We start from the raw sequence: 26922 nt of genomic DNA on the forward strand, positions 1-26922 counted from the left end.
TTAAGGTGCATTGTTAGCAAGTCTTTGAAAGACTGGGATTTGAAACTGCCACAAGCTGAGTTTGCTTTCAACAGAGCTCCTTCATCTGCAACTGGTCACAGTCCATTTGAAATAGTTTATGGGATCAATCCTCTGATGCCCCTAGATCTTTCAAATGTACCTAAGGAGGAAGTAAACTATGATGCTAAGAAGAGGGTGGAATAGATGCTGAAACTCCATGAAGCTGTCAAGAAACAAATTGAGAAAGCCAATGACAGGTATAAGAAACAGACAAAGGCTCCTAAACAAAAGAAAGAATTCATGCCAGGTGATCTTGTATGGATCCACTTAAGGAAGTAAAGGTTCCTTGCTAAGAGGAAGAACAAGCTGATGCCTAGGGCATAGGGTCCTTTTGAGGTCATTGAGAAAATTGGTCCAAATGCTTACAAGATAGACCTTCCTGGTGAGTATGGGGTGCATGGGACATTCAATGTGGGAGACCTGAGTCCTTACTATGGTAAATATGATGATGAAGAGGGACCAGGCTTGAGGTCAAGCCCTTTTCAAGAAGGGGAGGCTGCAGCAGGAGCTGGATCAGGGGTTCCCAAGTTCCAACCCTGACCAGACCACAGTCCAAGTCCAAGCAACATCCACTGAACCACCCCTTACTCAACAAGTCAAGAGGTTCACCAAGTCTAGCTTTCAGCTGCCCATATGGCCAGCTGGAGGAGGCCTTAACTAAGTCCATCACAAGTCTCAAACATCCAAGATCAACCAAGAAATGCAGGGGAAAATTCAGCACAGAAAACAAGTAAGAACCTTAGTCACATGCTGCTAGAAGGAGTTGATAAAGCATAAAGCAGACTTTCTATTTTTGGTGAGGCCATTGTGAGGCTATTGTAGGAGGACCACTGCACATCCTTCCACGAAATCAACTGCAAGAAAACTACAAGAAGCCTTGACTTTAGGAAGTACTCAGCTAGCCAACAATAGCAACAGCAACCTGTGTACAAATGACAAAGCACCAGACTGCACCCTTGCTTTATTTTCAGTCTGTTTTCACCCATTGTTGTTTATTTTCACCTAGTAATTTTATTTTCCAGTTTGTAATATATTTAAGACAGTTTGTACACATCCTAGATTAAATCTTGGCCCTTTGATTGTTATGTTTCGAACTGTAACTTAAGAACAAGGCCTATATAAGGACCTGTGTTTCAACTGAAGAAAGCAGATTGTTTTTGAATGAAAATTAGCCTTGAGACTTCTCTCATTTCTTTCAAACTTGTGTTTAAACTGTAGTTTGTAACCCTAGCCTAATAATTAACCTGTGATCGATCAAAGTCAGTTTGGCATCATTAAGTTGAACCTGTGTCTATCTGTGGTTCAGTTTAATTGTGTTGGGCAAAGTTCAAGCTTAATCTTGTGTTCAACTGTGGATTTGAGTCTGAATTTTGTTAAGTTATAATCTTGAATTTTCTGTGAACCTTCTGTGGTAATTTAAGGTCTTAAATATATCCTTTCTTCACACAAACCAGTCACAAGGCCAGCTGAGTCAGTTGTCTGTAATCTCAGGATTTTCAGGCTGTTTCAGTTGATATTAAAAATACTTAGAATTCTTCTAAATTCATGAAATTTGGCTCAGTTTGAGTTTGATATCTAAACTAAAATATCATAAAAATTCAGAATTTTTCAAGGTCATTTGATATTTTTAAAGTGTCCTGTAAGTTCCAGTTGCATTGTTGCCTGTCCATAAGGTTTACACTGCAAGATCAACCTAAGAAACTCCAGCTTTCGTAACCCTTCACACAAAACTCCATGTTTCTATCAATCATAAATACGAATCGTTATTCCTTCTCAAGAACTAAAGGATGTATCCAGCGGCTATCCATTGACCTTCACATGGATTGACTTGTCTTGTAAAAAGCTTATTAGTGCTTGCGCATATCTTAGCACATTAGGTCGATCCAATGGCGGAAACATTGGGAATCGATTTCATGTGTTCAACAATTTCGGATTCAGTGGGTAACTGTGAATGGTTCAAAGTAATCCCACAACCCATTGGAATAAAATCCCTCTTGGATTTATCCATGCTGAAATGACGAAGAATTTAAGTCTCTTGACTTAATGCCAATATCCTTTTAGGTCTATCTCTATAGATCCGGATATCAAATATGCGATGTGCCTCACCTAAATGTTTCATCTGGAAATGATTTCCAAACCACCCCTTTACGGAGGTAAGCATCGGTACATCATTCCCAATGAGTAATATGTGAAGATAATTTTGCTCCCACTAAACTCCATGTGTAAACATGGTTCTTGGACAACTCGAGTGAAACCATTCTCTATTATCACATGATTTAGAAAAATAATTTTTACAATCTCTTAATGCTTTGCTTAAAACCACATATGGATCCCTTAAGCTTACTTAGCATGTTAGGACTCTCAGACTTAAACCTAAGATCAGTGTCACATACACATCCTCTTCTAACTACCTATTTAGAAAAGCTGTTTAATATCAGTTGCCATGTTTCATCAAAATGAAATGCGGCAATCACTAACATGATTTGATTGGATTAACATCACCATGTTCATCCATGCTATTCTATACTTGAAAGCTTTACTTCAAAGAGACCAATATCTTAAAGTAATTATTCTTAGTTTTGCGTATAGAATCTATCACGGATTGTAACACCAAGACTTCTTTGCAACAAATTTCGATTTGGATCACTAGCAACAATTCACTCGATAGATCATAGTTCTATTACTTTCTAAAAGCAACTCTATTTATAACACGTGGATGTCTTTTAGAACATTTTCTCGTGTCATTATTCTATAAAATAAGTTTGTAGCGATTTTCTCCCACTCTATCTTTTTAGAAATACACCTACTTTCCAAGAAGATAGCTTTATGAGCTACAAACAATTTTGTTCTTTTTAATGCAAAAGAGCATTAGGCACATGTTATCCTTGAGTTATCTATTAAGATATGTTACCATTTTAGAGACTAATCCCTTCCGTATCTTGTATGGAGTCTCGTTTGTGATTTATATTGCGCGTTTTCGCTTTAAACAACTCATGCTAGCATTGGATTTCTAATCCCCAAATATGAGTTCAATAACTCATTTTAACTCTCAATCGATCGATCTTACATGATATGGTGCCATGAATCTTTTAATTGGGAATCAAATTCAATACTTAGGTCTTAAGCATATTGAACAAATCATCATTTTTCAATGTGATCAATGGAGTTGAGTCAATTCTTATTATGTTATAGATATTAATAGAGAAAGAGGAAAGATGTCTTAAAACTTAAAATGCCATTGCGATAAATCAAATTGACTACAAATATGAGATGAAGGAAAAATTAACATTTATCGTAAATAAGACTTGTAAACATATTAGTCAAATTTAGCATTTATATAATGACCTCCACCCAATTATATAAACGATTCCAAGACCTAAATTCATATTAACTCGGTTGTGAGCCTACGGGCCCTCTACATCCTTATTAATATAATTTGGTGGGTTAACTCATTTAACCGATTCTACACTTAGAACTCTCGGTCGATGAAATTACACTAATTCATCTTTAGCCCGGACCTATTGAGACCACGGTCCCTCTAATACTTCCGTTTCAGATCAACCAAATTTCGAAATATAATAATATTTTATTACCCCACTTACCCAACGTAAAAAGAAAGCACCCCGGTATAGTATAATACCATATTGTACCCCTAATGAAATTGGGATTCATGGGTTCCTACTATTTGGTAAGGCTAAGTCTCAAACTTTTAAATTGTGAGAAGTCTTGTCAATTTATTATCTATCTCTTTTAAGTGAACTAAATTAGTGATCTATCGATAATTATAATTGACAAGGTCGATAATTCAATATAAAAATGCATGAGATGTTATGGCGATTTGGCATGCATGCAAACATATAAAATAAAACATGTAAAGAAAAGCAATTTCCTAGTATGGCCTTCCACAAAATAGAAAAACTAATTATCTATTACAAATTTGGAAACCAACTCCTTTGTTCCTTTGAACTTCATGTGGCTCGCCTCCCAAGGATACACCGTCTTGATCGGAACTTCTTTCCAAATGGCACCGTCTTTAGGAAACGCCGGGATAACAAAATAATAATAAAATACATAGCTATTTCTATTATATATTTGTAATAAAAAATAAATCTATTAAATTATAAAACGGTGATGCGAGATCACATTAAAATTACAACCAAATCGATATTCCCTTACATTACGGGTAATACCGATTAAAACTAAGGCCATACTAAGACAAATTACATCATTCAAAAAATTACATAACTTTAAATGACATTCATCCCTAAAATATGCAACAAAATATATGTATTCAAACATGCAAAATGAATGTGCCAAATCGTCTTACTAGATTATATCGTATATAGGTCGGTTTTTATGGAAATACGTGATATTTAACTTATTAAAAATCACTAATTAATAATTAAATCAAATTTAAGTCCAAGTTAATTATCCTAACTGTTTTAGGACTTAAAAATTAGTCGTCACTAAAATTTGACAATAATCCCAATTAGTTATACATTATAGCTCATATTTAACCCTTTTACCATAACTTTTATGAAATAAATTCAAAATTAATTACAATAATCTAAAACTTTGAAATTTAATTTTTTGAACATTCTGGAATATTACCATAACCTTCATAATGTCAAAAATATGGGTTAAAATTTTGAATTAATTTAGAGAAAAAATAGTTGCGATTTATCGGTTTTATCAAATAAAATGCCTAAATCATAAAAAAACTAATCTAATCAATTTTCCAACTTTACATGTGATATGTAGGACATAAATCCAACCTAAAATAATTTTCTCATGCCATATAAATTAATTTAGCTATTTTTTCTTATATAATCTCGATTTAATCCAATTTTAACCATTAAAATCATAAATCATGCAAAATTAATCAAATTAATCTCAAATTTTACATACAATAATTAAAATATGCACTTGAGATCATATTAAAATTTCATTGTCAGATTCGAATTTTAACTATCTTTAATTAATAAACCATCATTTTACTCATTAAAATGTTATTATTATACTAAAAATCATAAAAATGAGCAATAATTTTTTATGCATGTATACATTCGAAATTTTTGATGCATGATTAATTTTCGTATGCTTTAGGCATTTTATTTGATAAAACCGATAAATCACAACTATGTTTTTCTCTAAAATGACCTAAAACATTTAAGGACCAGAATGTATACATGCATCAAAAATTTCGTATATATCTCACTTGCACAAATTTTTCGGTTTTATTTTAGTCATCTAATAACTCGTAAAAAAACCAATAAAACAATTTGCATGCAACAACCAAGGCTCTTGATACCAATTGTTAGGTTCTTTAACCCTCTTATTAGACTCTTCTAATATAGATCTAAGTTACTTATTAAATTAGATGATGAGAATCTAGTTGCATGCAAACAAAAACAATAATAAAGAAAGAAAACAATGTTTTTCTTACATTTGAATAAATGGAAATATGGGCACAAGGAAGGACTCCTTCCAACCTTGTTCTTGAGCTATGAATATAAGGATGATCCTCCAAGTTTTAAATTAGAAACTCTCCTTTTGATTGCACCCAAAATTTTACCCAAATAATCCTTAATAATATTAACTAGATATTATTAAGGAATTAATCCCTTAATATTATTTTTATTACTACTCTAGTAATTAGATAATAATAATGTGGTTGTGTGTAATATAGAGAGATAATTGCATAAGATTAGAATGAAAAAAATGAGCAATAAACTTGCCCTTAAAAAGGCACCAAAACCATCAACCCATATCCAATAGTGGGCAATTACTTTTTCTTATTTTAATCCATGCAAAGTAGGTAATGATTATATTAGAGTAGGTTATTGTCATAAGCATGCAACTAGGTAATGATTACATGCAAGTTGATTATAAAACAAAATGCAAAAATAAAAATGTTGTCTAACAACATAAGTATTTCAGCCAACATGTATAAAATAGACCATTTTGATTTTGTAATGTTTGTCACACAAATATAAGAATCATATATTTATTTATCTTACATAAATAAGTATTAGTTTGATCATATAACAATTATATAATATAAACTAATAATTAATATACACTTAACTCTTAAGTGATAATTATGTCATTATATTAAAATATAATGAGTTCTTTAATGTCCAATTAAATTAATTTACAACCCTTTGTAAAATATAATCAACAAATAACCTCTACCTCTAAAAATACAAAACCTCGATTAATTTAACGAATTAAATTAAATCTTATTTAATCACATTATAATAAGATAAAATTTCATTAGTCAATCATCGCTGAATAATAAACTTGTGTTGACTCGAGTTCTAAACTCGAATTCAACAAACTCACACAACTAAATATATATATACATCAAATATACATATATAAATATAAGGGACTGATCAACCTGTATCAAATACATTTGATCAATTAATAATTTGGGTTCCATCCTATAGGTGTGACCTCAAGGGATCAACTGATCACCACTGTCAAACGACAGTAACTCTAGTCAGCCAATCGTTACCAATAAATGTTGATCAGTTGACTATATAATGTATCATCCCTTATGTATTCTTATTATGAGATTTAAATATGTGATCGCACTATGGTTGAGGACACATACTCCAACAGTGCATTCTTGCATTTAACCTGATTTATGAACTCTTTCACTTAGCAACCACGATCGATCACTAGAGGCCCCTATGCGGGCGAGATTGGTGTCCAATTAAAGGACTTCCCATTACGTACCCTTACCTCTTAATCAGAACCTTTAGATAGTGGACGACGTTATCCATGGCAACGAGAGTCATTCTAGGCATAGAATATTAAAGGGGGACGAGTCCTTATCTTTAGTATCTGTGTCAAGCACCGCTTCATGCTTTGTTTGACCAAGGTATAATGTGGATCTCGAACGGTGTCCAAGAACTCCAAAATTACTTGGTGGCGACTCTGAGCATCTTTACATCGTCTCGAGACCTTCACCGAGATGAAACTGTCCGATCTAAAGCGATCCGGTCAAAAACATCTTACGTCCCCAAACGTGGCCTTTTCAGACCGCTGCATGTCCGCAGGCCAGCGTGCAGTGTCCACAGTCCTGAGTACCTGTTTTACAAACTGCGGCGGCTGTTTGGTGGGCGGTGCTGCAGTGCCATCAGTGGGTTGTGGGTACCGTGGGTGTGTCCCTGGTACCGGTGAGGTGATTGCGGAGTTGTGGTGGATTGTGCCTTGTGCATTTCATTGGTGTGTCGCATAATCATATACAAGTGTCGTGTCTTGAATATTTATATTACTAAAATATACGAGCGTCAGTTGTGCGTAAATTGTTACCTATTTTCGGGGCGGCATGTGTTGATCCATATGATATTTCCGATTATATGGGGAGCCGTTTGAGTACAGGTTCATATTTGATAGCGCCAGGGATCATGGGCAGAGACATGGTCATGTATAGAAATCACTTGTATTAATATTCATTTATTCATTATGTCATTCACTAAACATGTTATTTATATAAGAGTTTCTTAATTGTAATTCCGATTTCACTGTCTCAGGAAACCGAGATGGTGACACATCCCGATTACCTTGGTCAGGTAAGAAGGGGGTGTTACATTGTTGGTCCTATCTTGTTTTGTCTATCATGTTTTTGGTCGTCCGTTTGGGAATGTATTGGGCTTGGCCTGTGCTTGTGAGGAGAGACCCGTTCATTTGATTCGGTTTCCTTCTTGTAATGATGATGGTTTTATACCACTTCTATACAATTCTTACATTTCACCAAAAAAAAAATATGAGCACATAAAAGTGATTAAATATTGTTGTTTTCCTTGCCAGTGAAATAAAAATTTTAATTTTTTTTTTAATAAATTTTCTTCAAGACGGTATAAATTTGATTTACTTGTTCCTGAAACTATTTTATCACCTAGGCGTCGTAGAAAATGGAGAATTCTAATGTGTTTGAATTCAAGTAATAATAATGGTATGTATAGGAATGCAGTATCTTATACCAGGAATCATATCCAAAACTGTAGTAAATTTTTTGATGAAAACAAAGATCTTAGGCACGAAAACAATACAGTTAAAGTTATAAACTATAAAGTCTTTCTTTGGCCTAATTATCGACTAGAAGATTTAGCCTGTATGAATCGTTATTGGTTTGATACTAATAATGGCAATATGTCCTAAGAACAAAATGGGTCAAATAACACCCTAATTGCGTAGATGGGACAAAATTTTTGCTAATCTCTACAATCTGTTTTTGTTTTATGTGTGATACTTAACTCATCTTAAGTTTAAGACGGATATGTTCATCTTAAATGAGAATTTATGATATTTTTATATGGGTTTTCCTACAAATTGAAGCTGAGGTAGATTTTTATTACTCGTATTTTTTTAAAAGCGAAAGCGAAATCCAAAAAAACAAGATAAGAGACTTCTTCAGGTCCGTTGTCCACCCAAACACTCGTACAATAATCTAGCAGCAAAAGATGAGTCATTTTATGTGTCACCCGATCTGCCCTTCTACTTAACCGTAATTTATCGAAACTCTTAGAGCTGGGAAAAGCTGACCCGACCTGACCCGCCTGAAACCCGAACCGATACAATCCGAAAATTGGGTGAACCGAAACCGAACCGACTCGACCCGAACCGACTCGATAACCGATAGCAGCATTATTTTTTCCAACCCGACCCGTGACCCGATATTTTCTCAACCCGATTGATGACCCGATAATGAACTCGCTTAATAATGGTTTAAATAACACCAAATTTACATTCATCTTAATTATTTTTACTTAAAACAACAATTATTATACCTACCCATTATTTAAACATAAAATTACCATCTAAAACCAAATATATAAGATAAAATATAAAATATATGCTGATAACCTGACCCGACACTGACCCTCTAATGACCCGACCCGACTTGCCACTCGTTGATAACCCGACATGAACCGACCCGACCGAAACTCGTTACTGAACCGACATAACCCGAACCCGATATGACCCGACCCGCTTTAACCCGACCCGTAACCGATCCGAGTGACCCGATTGCCACCTCTAGGAACTCTTAATGATTCCTCAAATTTCTCTACCTATCAACCCAATGCAATTTGTCGTGTAAATTATTTTTTCTTTATATTTGAAAGTTGCAAACAACCAGCTTCCAAAGTTACCTCTTCATCACTGGTTCAGTAGTTAGCCTCCTCTTGGCACTTCCCCATTCGCTCTACAAAGTAAGGGTAAGATTATCAGTCACTAAAACTCTGTCACGTTAGCTTTCAGCTAACTTTTATTATTTTTATATTGCTCAGACTCATCTCAGACTTTATACATTATCGATCAGACTCACCTCAAACTCTACTTTTTACCCTACTTATTTTTTTCGGCTTTTAAAAAAAATGAAAAACAACAAAAAATGAAAAACAAAAGAGGTACACATGTCAATAATCTTACCCTAAAAACCCAAAAGCACTACCACAAGTTCTATAAGGCCGCGTCAATATAAAGCTTCAAGAGCCCGTATCAGGGGGACACCATTTTGCGTCTCGCCCCGTAAACATGATCGGCAGTTTCTCATTGGCTCCGTTCACAATTGTCTCTGGAGGCCTCGTCATTATCTCTATTTCTCGGGAATCGGAATCGGATGGTCATTTGACCCTATTTCTAAAATTCTTTCCAAATCCCCTATTTACTAAATGAATAGGCGAACTCTATCATTTTCCCGCCAAAAAGCATATTCTAAAAAAAGGAAACTAATTATACTTATGTCCATTCACTAAATAAGGAAACTAAAATTACAATTTAATTCATCTATTATATTTTCATTAAAATTAATCTTTTCATCAAATTATATTATTTTCATTAAACTTTAAACTATATTATTTTAATTAAAATAAAAAATTTGATATAAAACTATAATAAATTGCTAAATCTTTTATTAATCCCATTATTAGGTGATGAGTTGACCCATATTATGTATAAAACGATCGTTGTTATTACTTTCGTGACAAAGAACAACAACAACAACAACAACAACATCGGAGCCTTAATCCCAAAATGATTTGGGGCCGGCTGACATGAATCATCCTTTAGAACCGTCCATGGGTGAACGCACACCTCAAAATGCGAAAAAAATGAGCGAAACATAATACAAAGTCAAAGTAAACTTATAGGTTTTAAAATCGAATTCCGGATTTCTTTTATAAAAACTTAAAATTTAAATCGAGAATAAAGACTAAAACGATTTTGAAAATCGAAGTAGAATTTAAGGATCCGGAATACTCCCTCCCATCCTGACAAAAGGTTACAGTTGCTTTATCACACTTATCGAGGCACGTTTTGTAACGTGTATATCTTTAGTTACACATTATTAAAAATTATAAAAATTTGATATTCTTATAGCATTCATGACGATAAATCAAACAAGATCTCACATGACTATATTTTGTCTTATAGATTAAGAATAATATCAAAGATTCCCTACGACCATGAGCCAAAAAGCAACGGTAACCTTTGATCTGGATGGGAGGGAGTACCTTAAAAGTAAACCAAGTAAAATATATAAGAAAGTGGTTGGTAAAAAGGTGTAATAAAGGAGAGAAGAACAATTTTTTAAAAAAAATTAAATAAAAACACTAAATCTGTCAAATAACATCAAATATTAAAAATCCACATGTATCCTTTCCGTCCATTGTGCCCTCTCTGTCACCATACTCTCCTCAAGCCCCAGAAATCTCATATCGTGCTCTATCACTCTCAACCATGTATGTCTCGGTCGCCCTCTACCTCTAGGGACCTTTTAAGTTCTCCAAGTCTCCACTCTCCTAACTGGTGCGTCGATAGGTCTCCTTCTCACATGGTCAAATCATCTTAGTCGATTTTCCATCATCTTGTCCTCTATTGGCGCCACTTTTACGTTTTCTCTAATCACCTCATTCCTTAATCAATCTTTCCTTGTATGGCCGCACATCCACCTCAACATACGCATCTCCGCCACACTCATCTTTTGAACTTGACAAAGAAAATTGAAAAAAAATATATAAATTGAAACTCATTATTTTTATGCTATAAAAATATTTTCATCAGAATATATTTCAACTCATGACTCAATTCTTTTAACTAATTTTCAGTTCTAACTTTTATTTATCCTAGCAAAATATAATGATGACAAATATAAACAATTATAAGGTATCAATATTATATAAATAATTTTATATTTTATAAAATTATTAAACTTTAAATACCGTGCATTATATACACGGGGTCTAAACTAGTTAGCAAGTAGAACAATAAAAATACGGAACGAGGGACTTTTGTTGGAGTATGTGTCCTCAACAATAGTGCGATCACATGCTTAAATCTCATATTAAGAATACGTAAGGGATGATTCATTTATATAGTCAACTGATCAACATTAATCAGTAATGATCAGCTAACTAGAGTTAGACATTACTGTCGTTTGACGGTGGTGATCAGTTGATCCCTTAAGGTCACACCTAAAGGACAATTCCCTTAATAGACAAATTGATTAATTGTATGATGATACAAGTTAATCAATTCCTTAAAATTGAACGATTCAATTGTAAGAGAGAATATTTTATTTCTTATTGTAATTGGATTAAATAAGATTTATTTGGTCATTTGTGTAAAATGGACCTCCATTTTATTTTGTCAATTTGTCACTTGTCACACAATATGTCACATATAGTATGTTACATGTTATTAATTAATTTAATACATATTTATCAAATAAATATCATTTTATACATTAATTAAATTACATACAATAAATTGTCTAGTGATAATTGATCACATAAATAAAATGGGTCATATAATTATAATTCACAACATATTGTAATTATAATTAACCATTCATTCTTTTTACAATTGTTTCACAAACAATAATCAATTTTAGTAATAAAGTATTTTAATTACTAAAATAAATCTTATTTAATCCAATTACAATAAGATATAAAATATTCTCTCTCACAATTGAATTGTTCAATTTTAAGGAATTGATTAACTTGTATCATCATACAATTAATCAATTTGTCTATTAAGGGAATTGTCCTTTAGGTGTGACCTTAAGGGATCAACTGATCACCACCGTCAAACGACAGTAATGTCTAACTCTAGTTAGCTGATCATTACTGATTAATGTTGATCAGTTGAGTATATAAATGAATCATCCTTTACGTATTCTTAATATAAGATTTAAACATGTGATTGCACTATTATTGAGGACACATACTCCAACAATCTCCCACTTGTCCGAGACAAGTGTGCGTCGCCAATTTTCTTGTCCTATTACTGTGACACCCCCATACTCCAAGTGCCTTAGCAGGACCACTCAGGTATAAGAACGTCACCATCTCGGTTACCCGAGGCAATGATAATCATCAGACAATAAAGAAACATACTTAAATAGTAAATAACGTTTAACGTGATTACATGCCAAAAACCAAAACTGATAAAGAGATACAAGTTCTCCAAAACTGTCTACTATCAAAAGACTATAAAACTATCAGACACAGCGGAAGACTTCTAAACTGCATCGTGGTGACTCCTCCCAGTTATCCCATACGCATCACCTCATACTTGCTCAATAACTGCTCACCACCCCTGAATGGATCACCACAGTTTTTAAAACATTTAAACGGGGTCAGTACTGATTACATAAAAACAAATGCCACAAAGAAACAACGTCACAAACAGCTCAAGCAGCTCACACAAATTCCCAGTCTCCATCTCCAAACTCCACACAACTGACTACACACTAAAGTGTGTAGTCCTGCCAGAGTACCCATCGCAACAAGTACTCCACGCCGCCAGTGGGGGACCGCAGCCGTACCCACCAAATCCCCGCTCATCTCCATCGAGCGATAAACTCAAGTTCATTAATGTGCACATCCTCTTTGTGACGGGTTCCACGGAGGGCGAATCAAGGGCGTGAAGCCACTCCCACAAGTGACTCCACTGAGCCAGGGACGTGCCCCGAAGATCACAGACAGATACACAACAACAATGATAATATTCAACAACCGTCACAATACCAACATTATACTTTAACTACAATCATCACAAAGTCACCAACCACAACATGTAATTAATACTGAGTAGGGAAACCCTACCTGGAAAGCAAACACCACAGACGATCAAGCGGCTAAGTCAGAATCTCTCCTCAACGAATCCTCCTCCTATCATACATACATACATACATACAATCACAACCATATTCACATAAATCACCCGAAACCCCCAAATCACCCAATTAGGGTTTAACCAACTTTAACAAAACATTATAAAATTTATATGAAAAGCTTACCCTCGACACAAGGATCACAACGGCATAAAGAACAAGATGATGCAACGAACGTAGCCTTGGGGATTTGCTAATGATGCGATGAGATGAACTTACGTAACTCCTTTCTTCTCAATTAGGTTTTTAGAATAGTTAAAAAGGTTTAAGAAAAGTGACGGTATCATACTCGCATCATTAACAAAACCCGTCAAAACTCAACCTGTAAACTCACTTACTCGATCGAGTAAGGCACTTACTCGATCGAGTGCCCCATACTCGATCGAGTACCCAACTTACTCGATCGAGTACCCTACAGGCAGACTACTGTTTTGCGTCAAAAACTACTTACTCGACAGAGTAAGCCCCACTCGATAGAGTACCCAAAGACTCATAAAACCGTAGTATTACAGTTTTCCCTCCTTAAAAAGAACTTCGTCCCCGAAGTTCAAACCACAACAAAACAAAAACACACTGACACCCTCCCGACACAACAACAAAAACAAAACTCAACATAAAACTCCAAAACATACTTACCAAACCAAACTCAACCCGACTCAAAACATACACTAACTATATCAAAATACAACAACGGAACTAAGAACTTAAAACAAAACTTCAACCTATAAAACGTGAACTCTTAACACCAACTCCACCAACTATGCCTACCTCCACATCACGGCTCACGATATCATATCAACTACATCATAGTCTCCCTCGACACCAACTCCAAACACTACCAACTACTATCCACAAACGCTGCTAGCTCCGTAACATATTATCCACTAGAAAATCCAATAACAAGACACTTATAAACATCAATCGGAATGTTACATTCTACCACCCTGATGTAACCATGATTAGCGCATATTTAGCCCCCGAATTAGCCTTATTCCCATGCTTTTTAGTGCATATTTGGGTCATTTATTGTCTTTTGTTCTTTGTTTTGCATATTCTTTGAGATTTTGATCCCTTGGTAGGAAAGGAGTAAGAATCTTGCATTTTCATGGCAAAACGAGACTAAATTGATCGAATCCAATGACCAAGCATCAAGGAGAGACAAGATTAGAAGGCCTTTGTACATATTATAGTAGATGAGCAATGTTGAGAAAGGATCCTTGAGTCCCCAAGAAAAACCCCAAGGAATTTATGAAGAAAAGGGAAGAAAAGAAGAAGAAATGTTGCTGAGGAACAATCCGTGCGGATTGTCTACAATCCGGCCGTCCTCCACATGCACAATCCGTGCGGTTTCTCACAAAGACGCTCGGGTTTGCAGCCACCACAATCCGCCCGGATTCACCTGAAGCCGCCCGTGTTCCACCGCCAGAATCCGCCCGTCCCGACTCCAAAACGCACGGATTCTGTGACAAAGACAATTTCGTCTTCTCCAAGCTACAAAGAAAGAAGCCCTTCCTTCGAAAAATACCGGCTCCTCCCTGCTCAATCTAAAAAGTGTAATTACTAGTTTAGCCCTTAGTTAACCCTAATGCATCCCTCTAATTTCCACTATAAATACCCCATTAGTCTAATTAGAAGAGCATGTTCTTCTTATCAATAATTAGAGTAGTTAATATCAATCAAATCTCTCTTTAGTATTGTAATCAACAATTAATCAAGTTCTAATACAAGTTTTATTTCCTTAATCTCTCTTTTGTTCATCCTTTATTTTGGGTAATTAAAGATTATTTGGGTTATTATTGGGAGATTGACAACCTCTCAATCAAGCATCAAGTACTTCTTTTCACTACTACAGAATTCATCAAGGACATCAGTGGATGGACATCGGATTTTTGAAAAAACAGATGTAATAAGTTTGCACATCGGATTTTTATAAAAGTCTGATGTAATTATATTATATGGACATCGGTTGTTATTTTCAACCCATGTCCATTATAATGGACATCGGATTAAATTACAACCCATGTCCATATAATCCTCAATTTGGGCGCAAAATGAAAACAATTCCCCCGCCCCAAATTATTTTCACTAGCATACTGAGTCAATCTATTATACTTACTCCATATCATTCTTTTTTTTAGACAAACCCAAACCCAAACCCTTAGCTTACTCATCCCTTTCTTCTCTATCTCATCGTTCATCCCTTAGCTTCTTCACTTCAAAACCCGATCAAAAACCCAAAATCCTAGCTGCTGCTGCTGCTTCATCGTTCATCCACTAGTAGAAAAATGACATTAGGCATGTACAAAAGGCTACGGTCGTTGAAAATAACCGTAGCCTTTTATAAATGGCTACAGTTGTATACTAACAACCGAAGCCATAAATATAATTCGAAGGAAAAGACTACGGTTCAAGCATAGAACCGAAGCCAAATGTGATGAAACGGCCACGGTTATTTGTAAACCGTATCCATTATTACTTGTCTTCCCATCTTTTATTTGTAAACCTAAACCCTAAGTGTCCTTCACTACCCCTCTTTTATTCTAATTCCCATCTCCCTCAACACCCAACTTCACCATTATTGCTCCTCACCTCGACATCCCATCCAAGTCTCTATCTTCCCATCCTATTTCGTTTCTGCATTATCGCCATTGAAATCGTCACTGCCATACCGAAAATGGATGCAGGTTTTTTTCTTTTTACTTCTAATCGTTGATAATGAGTCTCGTCTTAAATTATGTTTAAAATTACATTATACTGACCTACAATATCTGTCAGTTCGTCTTGTTCGTATAGCTTTATCATTTGCTTCGATCAATTAGATTAGAAGTTAGGGTTGTTAGTTGTTGGCTAATCAGTACAATCAATTATTTTTTAGATGGGGTTCGTCTTGATTAATGAATTTCGCCGTTTGGCTGTACCATCGCCTCCTACAAGACGGTGATAATGCTGCTTGTCCTTTCGCCTCCACCAACAGTCGACGTCAGTTTCCGACTCTCCATTTGTTATGAAAATCGATTTAGGATTTCAGGTATATTTCATTATTAAGGTATTCGATTTTCAATTTTGTATGTATATATTTGAGGTTAAATTGAATAAGATGTTCACTTTGCAAATCTTTCATGGTATTTCGGTATCAGGCTGTTTGAAATTGATTGTAAAATCAGTTTGAAATTACGAGAAGTGTAGTTTATTTTTAAAAAATTACTAGATCTCTAGGTTGAATTTGACTGATAGCTGAAGTTTTGATTTCGGTGTCTCGGAAGCTGATGAGCCTTCATCACCCATACACGCTTCACCAGCTCGTCTACTACACCCTCTTCTCTGACTGGGATTCCGATTGTTTTGGGCATCCTCCTCTCTATTGGTTCCCTTCTCAATATGAATCCAGATTAGATACACTAATCTGGGTCACTAATGGAAGCTAATGCCCCAAGGCTTCTAGGCAAATCATACCAGGACCCCATTTCTCGTTTATCCACATTTCATGAGAGTAAATCAAGTTGTTGTTTACTTTTGCCTTGAATTGTGCGGATTGGGTGATGGTGTATGGTGGGTGTAAAGGAGGGATACATGTTGGGTTGACAATGTGAGATAGGTGGTGGTCATAGTCGAATTTGATGGGGCGATGTTATGGGGTAGCTTTTTTTAAAACGGTTTCAAGTAATCTTTTATTTTGTTATGACTGTGAAATTTAGCATTAACTATGATTTTTACTTTGCTTTTGCCCTCTGATAAAAATCAGCAGATATGAATATTCTTCTTCTTCGCTCAAAGTTCTCTTCCATGCTGCAATGTATTTGACATTATTATGGTGAGGCTGGGACGTTTGCCTACTGATTTGCTTCTGAGGTAAATATGCCAATTGTTTAACATGGTTTTCCATGCAACTATTACAATTGTAGTTGTCTTTCATTTCATTTTTCCTTTATGTAAGTTTATTTCTAGAAGGCCAAAAAGTCATGGACACTAGCTATTACATACATCTGATGATAAAGATGCTCCAGCACAGAGTGTACTGGCCAAAACGTCGTGGATTCAGTACTTTGATTCAATAACTTGAGTTTAAATGCCTTAGTGGTTTAAGTAGTTTGTATATTTTGCTTTTATTCAGCATAACTCACACATACTGAAGTGTGGTAAGTGATGATATTTGACATCAAAATGCTCCAGCACATAGTGCCATAATTTGAATGATTTTGGTGTTTTGGTGGTACAGGTTATTCATGAGAAGATGCGATAGCTCTCAAATTGTCATGCAGTGTACGATGATATAGATTTTCGAAGGTAATTCTCGATACTTTTATACCATATCCTTTGGCATAATAGTATGTCATTTTTGAAGATTTGTGTCTGTTTATAAATCTTGACTGTTATGTGCTTGTGCTACATCAAAAGTGAAACAAGATTTGACTCTGCTTTGCTATACGCATTGTGGGCGAACTGCGCCAATTCAATGAGCTAGCTCTTGCCCTCTTCCCTTAATTATTAGCTTATATGAAGCTGCCCTTGTGAGGCCATGTCTGACTGCCCCATTGTCATTAATATGCATTACAGGTTTTTCAAGACACCACGCCATATTCACAAGAAGAATTAGATGAGGTTCGGGACTTGTGGGCAAACTATTTTCTCAATATCTAGCCGTAGATAGCTAGCTAGCGTAGTAATGTATTAGGTAGTTTCATTTTGAAAAACTGATTACATGATCTGCAAGACCATATGTTATGTTGGCTGGGATTTGTTATGCCCTTTGTTGTTGTTCGTTAGTTGTTGAATTCAGATGACGGAGACGGTTGCGTTGTATGTTGATTGGGATCGGTTTTTATTAATTGAAATCGATCATTTTGGTTGAATGGCAGTTGGCATGTTTTGTATTAATGTTTTGGCATTCAAATTGGTGTAATGAAATATGAATTGGCCTGTTCTTTTCAAATTTAAAAAAAAAAACAATATAAAGGACAGCGGATTTATAAAAGTTCGATGTAATTCTAGCTTCAAAGGACATGGGCTTTCTATAAAAATCTGATGTACATTACACATATGGACATCGGATTAATGTTAAAATCTGATGTTCATTACTCATATGGACATCGGATATATTTAAAAATCCGATGTGCATATATTAATGGACATCGGTTTAAAGTCCCGTGTCCATTACACCCCTTATGGACGGGACTGAACTCTACATCGGCCTATAATCCGATGTCCATGTGTCTAGAAGTCCGATGTCCTTCATGATTTCTGTAGTAGTGTTTATTCTTGCTTTATTATTGGAATCGTTAGTAGGTAAAATTCTCTTAATCCCTTTTTAATTATTGCTAATTACTTTCATTTGTTCATCATGTTTCATTTTGTTGGTATGATTGACAACCTTACTAGCATGATCAACATGATAATGAGTGAGTAGTCTCTTAGCTAGGGTTAATGGGTGATTAGGGGAAACCAACATGGGGAATGATTCATGCTTAAATTAATATGCTTTCATGGTTTATTTGCTTGCTTTTTTTTATCTCAACTCATGCACATGTTATGTTTGATGAAATGTGAGCCTATGAATCCTTGCATTTTTTACCCATCACCTATCTTTTCAATGAGACTTGTAAGACATAAACCAACTCGAGTCTCATTAGACCATGCATGTTGTTGAGTAGGGAGGACTAAGTCGACTTGTAGGTGTTGTACAATCTAATCGATTCGGCTCTAGGACCCAAACTTTCCTAGGATTGTAAGATATAACCCAACTCAATCCATCACAACAATAATTGCTTGCTTATAATTTGAGAACATGTTTGTATGATCAATTCCCATGATTCCCCTATGACCCCATGACACCCTAGTGCTTTTTATCAATTGTTTACAACCCTTTTAATTCATCTTGCTTGTTTATTTTCATTGCTATTTTAGTTAGTGACCTTCTACATCAACCCAAATTGTGACACCCCTAAGACACCACTAGTTTCAATAGAAATCTCATCTCAATTCCCGTCCCTTGGGATCCGACCTTTACTTGCCTCTTTACTTATTGTAGAGTTGTTTGTGAAGCTATAAATTGTGATTTGATTCGGACGTGACCCAACGACCACATCTATTTAAATTGTGAACACGAAACCGACCGATCAAAAATGGCGCCGTTGCCGGGGACGGTGTTTACTTGATTTAGATTTTCTTTTATTGTTATTAGTTGTGTCTTTCTTTGCCTTGGGGAAGTAAAACTCCTCAAGGTTTGTTCTAATTGTTTTTGAGTTGTTTGATATTTTGCATGTCTAGAAGGTCACAAGGTGATTTGTTACCTTTTGACCGTGAAATTGAAAGAACCTTGACAAACAATAGGAGATTTGCTAGGAGGAATTTAAGTGGTATTAGTGAGGTTGTTCAACCAACTATTGAGTTCATCAACCCTTTTGCAAGAGAAGGTGAGGAGAGCCCATTACAAAATACCCCACAAAATCAACCTACAATGCCTAAGTTTTCATCACATTCCGTACCCACCGAGGAGAACCTACCCAATGGTACTCCCACACCACAACATTTGACCGGAAATTTTATTGCCAAATCCGCCTTTATCCAATTAGTCGAAAGGAGCCAATTTGGAGGGATGCCTAGTGAAGACCCTCATTCTCATATGGAAACCTTTTGTGACTATTGTGAGGCGATTTCTCAAACCGGTGTGACTCAAGACCAAATTCGATGGGTCTTATTTCCTTTTTCTCTAGTTGGCACCGCGAAACAATGGTTGAAGGGCCTTGATAAGGCCACTCTCGGAATAGATTCTTGGAAGAAGTTGGCTCTAGCTTTCTACAAAAAGTTCTACCCACCGGAAAAGACTAACATGCTAAGAGCTCAAATTACGGGTTTTAAGCAAAGGGATGAAGAATCTTTGTATGAAGCTTGGGAGCGGTTTAAGGGAATTTGTCGCTCATGTCCTCACCATGGACTTAGCGAATGGTTCTTGGTACAACAATTTTGGAACGGTTTATATGAAGATTCAAGGAACATTCTCAACATGGGATCAAATGGAATGTTCACCGAAGTTGATGACAATCAAACATGGAACAAAATTGAGGAAATGGCGGTCCATAACTCACAATATAGTATACCTCGCAAGGCTACTAGAGGAGGAAAGCATGAAGTGGACTCCGTTACTCAATTGGGTGCTCAACTTAGTGCTCACATTGACACAATCAATTTGAAGTTTGAAAAAGCTATGGCTAGACTTGAAGAAGCCTCAAAATCACCAAAGCATCATGTTAATGCCATGACGGCATCCTCATCAATCCCAAGTGGGATATGTGAGAATTGTGGAACTTTGGGACATGACCAAAGTGAATGTAGGGGAACAAATGAACAAGTAAATGCTTTCCAAGCATACAAGAGTGGTACCCCTTATTCCAATTATTACAATGAAAACACCAAGTTTCACCCAAATCTCTCATACAAAAGCCAAAATGTTCAAAATCCTCAAACAACTTACACCCCACCTCCCATGAGAAACCAAAATCAAAGACCCTTTTACAACCAAAACCAAGGTTACCAAAATCAAAATCCATACAATCACCAAAATGACCAAGGTTTTGATGTTCAAAAGCGGTCCTCCAAATGCAAAAGAATCAACAAGAATTTTTCACTCAAATGCAAAAAGAGAGTCAAGCAAAGGAAACCACCATCAACAACATCCTAGCTCACACCAAGATGTTGGAAACCAAATTGACTCAACTAGCATCTTCAAGCTCACAAAGACAAAAGGGGCAATTACCACCTCAAAGTAATCCCCCAAGACATGAAACGGTTAGTGCCATTCACTTGAGAAGTGGTACAAGGTATGAAGCACCGAAGAAGCAAGTTGAGGATGAAGTTGTGGAAGCTAGTGATAAGGAAGAAATTGTGCAAAACTCCAAGGATGGAGAATCATCAAAAGAAGAAATTTCAAAGAGAAATGAAGACAAGGTCAAAGAGAAGGAGCCCATTGCGATTAGACTTCCTTTTCCAAGTCGTCAAGCCAAGCCCAAATTTGATGACCAACTTGGAAAGTTTATGGAAATTGTGAAGAATCTGGAAGTCTCGATTCCTTTCACGGAATTAATCAATCACGTGTCGGCCTATGCGAAATACATGAAAGACATCCTCACAAAGAAGAAGTCGATCCGGAAACTTGAGACTATCGCCTTCACTAAGGTGAGTAGTGCAATACTTCAAGGGAGTTCACCTCCAAAACTAAAGGATCCGGGAAGCTTCTCAATACCATGTACCATTGGCGACACCACGATCAACAAAGCCTTATGTGATCTAGGGGCTAGTGTGAGTGTTATGCCGTACTCGGTGAGTAAAAGGTTGGGGATGGGAGAACTTAAATGCACCAATATCACACTCCAAATGGCCGATAGATCGACGAAGACACCATTAGGGATATGGGAAGATGTCCCCGTACGAATTGGGAAGTTTTTCATCCCGGTGGACTTTGTCATTGTTGATATGGAGGAAGATTCCAACATTCGAATCATTCTAGGAAGACCCTTCTTACACACCGCGGGTGCGGTGATTGATGTGAAACATGGTGAGCTCACTCTAGAAGTGGGAGATGAAAGCATAAGTTTTAATCTTGACAAGACTATGAGAGCTCCTCGTTTGCATGAACCGTGTTTCATGATTGATCATTATAGCCGGAAGGATGATAGGAAGAAGTCGGAACTCCAATGGAAGAAGAAAATTGAAGATGCTTCATTCAAAGAGCAAGTGAATTGTGACAAGGAGAGCTTGCAAAGCTCATCAAAATCAAGCAAAGAAGAAGAGGATGGCCTCATTGGCCAAGAAAAGAAATTGGAAGAGTTGTCTCCATCAAATCAAAAGATTTTCAATGATCAACTTAATGAAGTTTGTGGTCTTTGGGACGACGAATTTGAAGGGATTTTTAATCCCTACATTGGTAATGCCATCGAACAAGACCGACAACAAGAGCCAAGGTCTATTGAAGACCTCTACCATGATAATGAACAAGCTTTTGATTACTTTTTCAAGGTGTTGAGCAACATCAACAACACCTTGAACATGCCCCCCTGACATCTCATCAAGAATGAGAGTTTGGTGGAGTCCTCCCTAAACCACCATTTGTAAATATTTCTAACTCCGTAACTCGCATTTCAATTCTTACATTGCATTTTTGTCATCTTTGGATTTTTACACTTTGATCAAGATAATTATCATGTTTGAGAGAAGTGAGGGAGGGACTAATGATTTCAATTGATGTGTAGTGCTTTAGCTTAGTGTGGGGATGGCAATTGCCTAGGCTATCCATGCCTTAGTAGTGCCCCCACAATGAAGAACAGAAGATATGAAGAAGAATGGAAGAATGACAAGGGATATGCATTATACACGGATGGAACTGAATCCGGGTACAAGTGGGTCGAATCCGAGCGGATTCAGGAGAATCCGTCCGTCAAGCAATCCGGACGTGTTGGATAGAAGACGCACGTCCTGAAATGAGCTGAAGTTTTGAAATTTTAGACTGTAAGAGAATCCGGGCATCCTGAATACAAATCCGCCCGTCTCTGAAAATCCGCCCGTCTTGAAGAGAAGACGCCCGTCTTCTTGGCTGAGGAAAACAAGAAAAATCCCTGTGAAGGAATCCGTCCGTCTTCTGAAGAATCCGCCCGTCCCGTGTCTGCGAATCCGAGCGTCTTCACTGAAAGACGCCCGTCTTTAGGCGAGTTTTTCCCAACCCAGAAAAGGCAGAATCCGCCCGTCTTGAGCAGAAACCGCACGGATTGCCCCTCCAGTTCGAATTTTTCGGGCTTTATAAAACCCCTCCCACCTTCATTCCTTCATTCATAACACTACTCAAAAACATCAAAACCCTCATCCTCTCCATCACAAAAACAAAATCCCTCAACTACATTCACCAAAATCAAATCAAAACATCCTTTCAACAACAAATCAATCACTCCTTTTTCAATAAAAACCAAAACCAAGCACCAAATCTTCAACCTTTGAGTCGATTTTTGAATTCATAAAGGCAAAGCCTTTCATCTTTAAATCGATTTGGGTGCACTAGAAATTGAAGATTTTTCACTCTTTCTTGGTTAATTCATCAATGGCAAGGACTAAGGGGGCAACAAAGGCAAAGGCACCAAAGGCAAAGACACTTTCATTAAGGCAAAAGACTCTTCAAGCAAAGAAAGCATTGGCTATGGTGGTAGCAAACCCAAACTTGGAAGTGCAACAACAACAACAACCTCCCATGGGTGCAACAACATCTACTACTCCAGAAATTGATCAACTTGCAAACTATCCGGAGGTAACTTTTATTTCCAAAACCCATAGAGACACTTTTGCCAAGTTTGCTAGAAAATCATTTCAATCCACCAAGTTTATTTGTGAAGATACCTTAGATAAATTGGGTGTCCTTGAGCAAACTAGAGCCTTCTTTAAAGCCATGGGGTTGAAGAAATTGTTTGAATCAAAAGAATTAACATACCCCTCCCTTACCTTGGAATTTTTGAGTTCTTTGAAAGTCAACAAGGTTGAGTCTAGGGAGAACCTCGAGTTTCGTCTAGCTAATGTTAGTAGATGCATTTCCTTTAGAGAAATGGGTGAAGCTTTGGGTCTTAGTGATGAACCGAGTTATTTTAAGAATGTTGGCAAATATGACCCCGACCCTCTTTGGGAGGCAATTTCCGGAAGGAAATTTGAAGACTTTCATGCGAGTCGTGCTCTTTTAGTCCACCATCCGGGCATAAGAGTATGGCACAAGGTCGTAGGGAGCACCATCAATGCAAGAAAAGACACCAACCATTTCACCAAACTCGATTTTGTTCTTCTTGAGTCGGCTTTGAACATTGGAAGAGTACACACCAAGCCTTTTAACTTTCTAAGGCTCTTGGTGGATAGATGGTTAAATATTGATTGTGGGAAGAAAGGCACTACCGTTATTGTGAATGGAGGCCTAGTCACTATCCTAGCTAAATACTTTGATCCTAACTTCAACAAAGATAACAAGTATGAGGCGAAAGAAGGTGGTCATCTCGTTGATTTGCATACTATGATACACAAGTACAAGTGGGTTGCCCATAACTTTCTTGACACCAAGTATGGATGGCTCACTAGTGAGGCTAGTTCTTTCACTTTGCCTTCAAAGATTTGCCGATTGAGTGTCCACCGGACCAATTATCTACTTCCCCTTTCAAAAGAGGCCGAGTATATTATCCAACAACAAAAGGGTGAACTTGAAATACCCTCCTCTTCCATTGTCACACCACCTTACCCTTTTGAGTACCAAGAGTTCAAGCCGGAAGGTGTTGAAGCAAGAAATGATTATTTGACTCTTCTCATGAAAGAGATGCACAAGCAAGCCTTTGAGGATCGGAAAAATGCTTACATAGCTCAATATCCACCCCTCTTACACTTAGCTAGGCAAGGACTACTTGATCCTTCATGTCCTTTGCCTAGTTGGGCGGATAAAGAAGTCCTATTTCCGAGTGCATCTAGGGTTGTTCCGGGTGATAATGAGGTTGTTGGTAATGAAAAAGTTGATGATAACATTGGTGAAGAAGCAAGTGAAGAAGGAAGTGGCAATGAGACCACTTCTAATGAGTATGATAATGATAGTGATGATATGATGGAAGATTAGCAAGCTTTGGAGGCTCCTACCCTCTCAAGGTTTGTCTATTTCTCTCTTTGTTCTATTTATTTATTTTTCTTGATCATTGTTGGAGTAGTCCTAGCACCATAGAGGACTCACACCTCGGTACCATTGAGCTGTTCTCATTTTATTGTTCCCACTTTCAAAATCCAAAATGACAAATTAGTTTCATGCATTGCATAGTGTGTGCATGAACTACACCCATCCTTGGACATTAGCAATAATGTCTAGATCGGTTTGGGGAAGTTAATGCATACACAACGGGAGGTAATCTAAATTATCCTCTCCGTCATAAACAAAAACCATGCATCATGTAGTGTAGACTAGTGTAGCTTGCATTTAGTGTAGAAATCATGCATCATGTTTGCATAATTTCCCATCATTTTGGCCATTGAGGACAATGCCCATATTAGTGTGGGGATGGGGAATTCTAACACTTAATTATTATTCAAAAATCCAAAAAAATTGAAAAATTTCGAAAATCTTAAAAATTTGAAAAATTAAAAAACCCAAAAACATGTTTATTTCCTTTGTAGTGTAGTCTTGTATATATCGTCTTGTATATATTGTGTTTGTTCTATCCTTGTTCACATTGATTAACTACGCCACATCCGAGACATGAGGATATTGAAGACCGCATGGTATGATCTTTCCAATCTCCTTTTTCCTCTCTATGTTAATGACTATGTGGCTTTATTTTGATTGATGCGGTATGACAATGTGAATTTAGGATTTGCATTTAGTTTATATGTCATATTAGTTGATAGAATCACTTGTATTAGGATGTATATATTAGTTGCATCATGGCATGTAGTTGCATTTAGATAAAACATTTTGAAAAGTGCCTAATTGAGAACTTTGACAAGAGCAACTAAGCCATTACAAATACTTTTTCAACTTAAGACTTTGCCTACTAGAATGGTTGTAAAACACCCTAGATAGTGTCATACTAGTGTCTTTTGACCCATGACCCAAAGCCTAGTCAAGGGTTTGCATGTGAGTCACCTATCCAACCCCGTGATGCGATGTGGACTTGGTTAACTTGTCTAGGTGACCTTGATTGACCTTGTGGTAAGGCAACCCAAAAATACTTTCTATCAATAAGTTTGAAGTGCTCATTTCGAAAGTTTTGTCATGTGGAAGTAATTTAATGCCAAGGAAACCTCAAATGTTATTAAATGTTGAAATGTTGAGAAATTTAATTGTTTTGATGGAGGCGTACCACTTCGATGTGCTTTGGAGCGGGATCCATTGAATTGGGCCCCCACACGGTTGTGAATTCGGCCGCCCAGAGACAGAGTGACTATCACCCCGAAAAGCTATTGTCTAGAGGTTAACCGGTTGCCTAATAAGCGATTGGCGAAAGCAAAGGACACTAGCCCGGAAGGGACAAACCCCATCTTAAATTTTTGAAATGTGAAAGTGAAATGAGGACAATTTTGAATACTAGTCATATCCACCCTTTGTTTATAAAGATTTGAGCATTTCATTCCCAAAAAGCCTTTTTGTCAAGCCACTTTGTCGAGCTTGGGACGATCCATGACCTTTACTTTTGTAGAGAATTCGAGACTTGTCATGTCATATGCTACTAGCATCATAGGGATCATCATTCCACCACCATCCGATCGCTCTTGACGAAAGCATTTGGAAATTGAGGACGAAAGTAGTCTAGTTTAACACCATTTGGATGTGATTTAGTGCCATCCTCTTAGCCTTAGTAATTTGTTGAACTAGTATTTGTGAAGGATTACATGCTCTTAAATTTGTTCCTCTTTAGTGCCTCCGCTGCTTGATGAGGAAGTGGCTATTCCTTTTGTAGATGCATCCATTATGTGATTTTGTGTGCTTAATGTTTGGATGTGTCGCCATTTTTGGCAAGACCCACCTTGCCTTGCAAGAAGGCATCCTACCTCATGGTTGTCTTGTTGTGAGTTGAAGGGCGGAGTGAGACCCGCTAATTGTCTCATATCGGCTATGTTATTAGGTTAGTTTAAATAATGGTCCTAGTCTTTGTCACCTCTTTACTCGGGACGAGCAAAGGTTC

General features: G+C 36.7%; 1 long non-coding RNA gene and 1 other non-coding gene across 3 annotated transcripts; one reads left to right on the forward strand and one right to left on the reverse strand.

Annotated features, from left to right (window-relative positions):
- Positions 1-15781: 15781 nt before the first annotated feature.
- Positions 15782-17567, forward strand: LOC141640678 (uncharacterized). 2 transcript variants are annotated; one of them, XR_012543114.1, is made up of 4 exons: positions 15782-15933; positions 16184-16277; positions 16992-17098; positions 17466-17567. It is a non-coding gene; the product is annotated as an uncharacterized LOC141640678 (long non-coding RNA). The 2 variants fall into 2 exon arrangements; XR_012543115.1 differs by having other exon boundaries at positions 16995-17098.
- A 2508-nt stretch (positions 17568-20075) lies between these two features.
- Positions 20076-20182, reverse strand: LOC141640699 (small nucleolar RNA R71). Its single transcript, XR_012543134.1, has one exon. It is a non-coding gene; the product is annotated as a small nucleolar RNA R71 (small nucleolar RNA).
- Positions 20183-26922: the final 6740 nt, after the last annotated feature.

Source organism: Silene latifolia, unplaced genomic scaffold (assembly GCF_048544455.1).
Source record: "Silene latifolia isolate original U9 population unplaced genomic scaffold, ASM4854445v1 scaffold_96, whole genome shotgun sequence".
NCBI lineage: Eukaryota > Viridiplantae > Streptophyta > Magnoliopsida > Caryophyllales > Caryophyllaceae > Silene > Silene latifolia.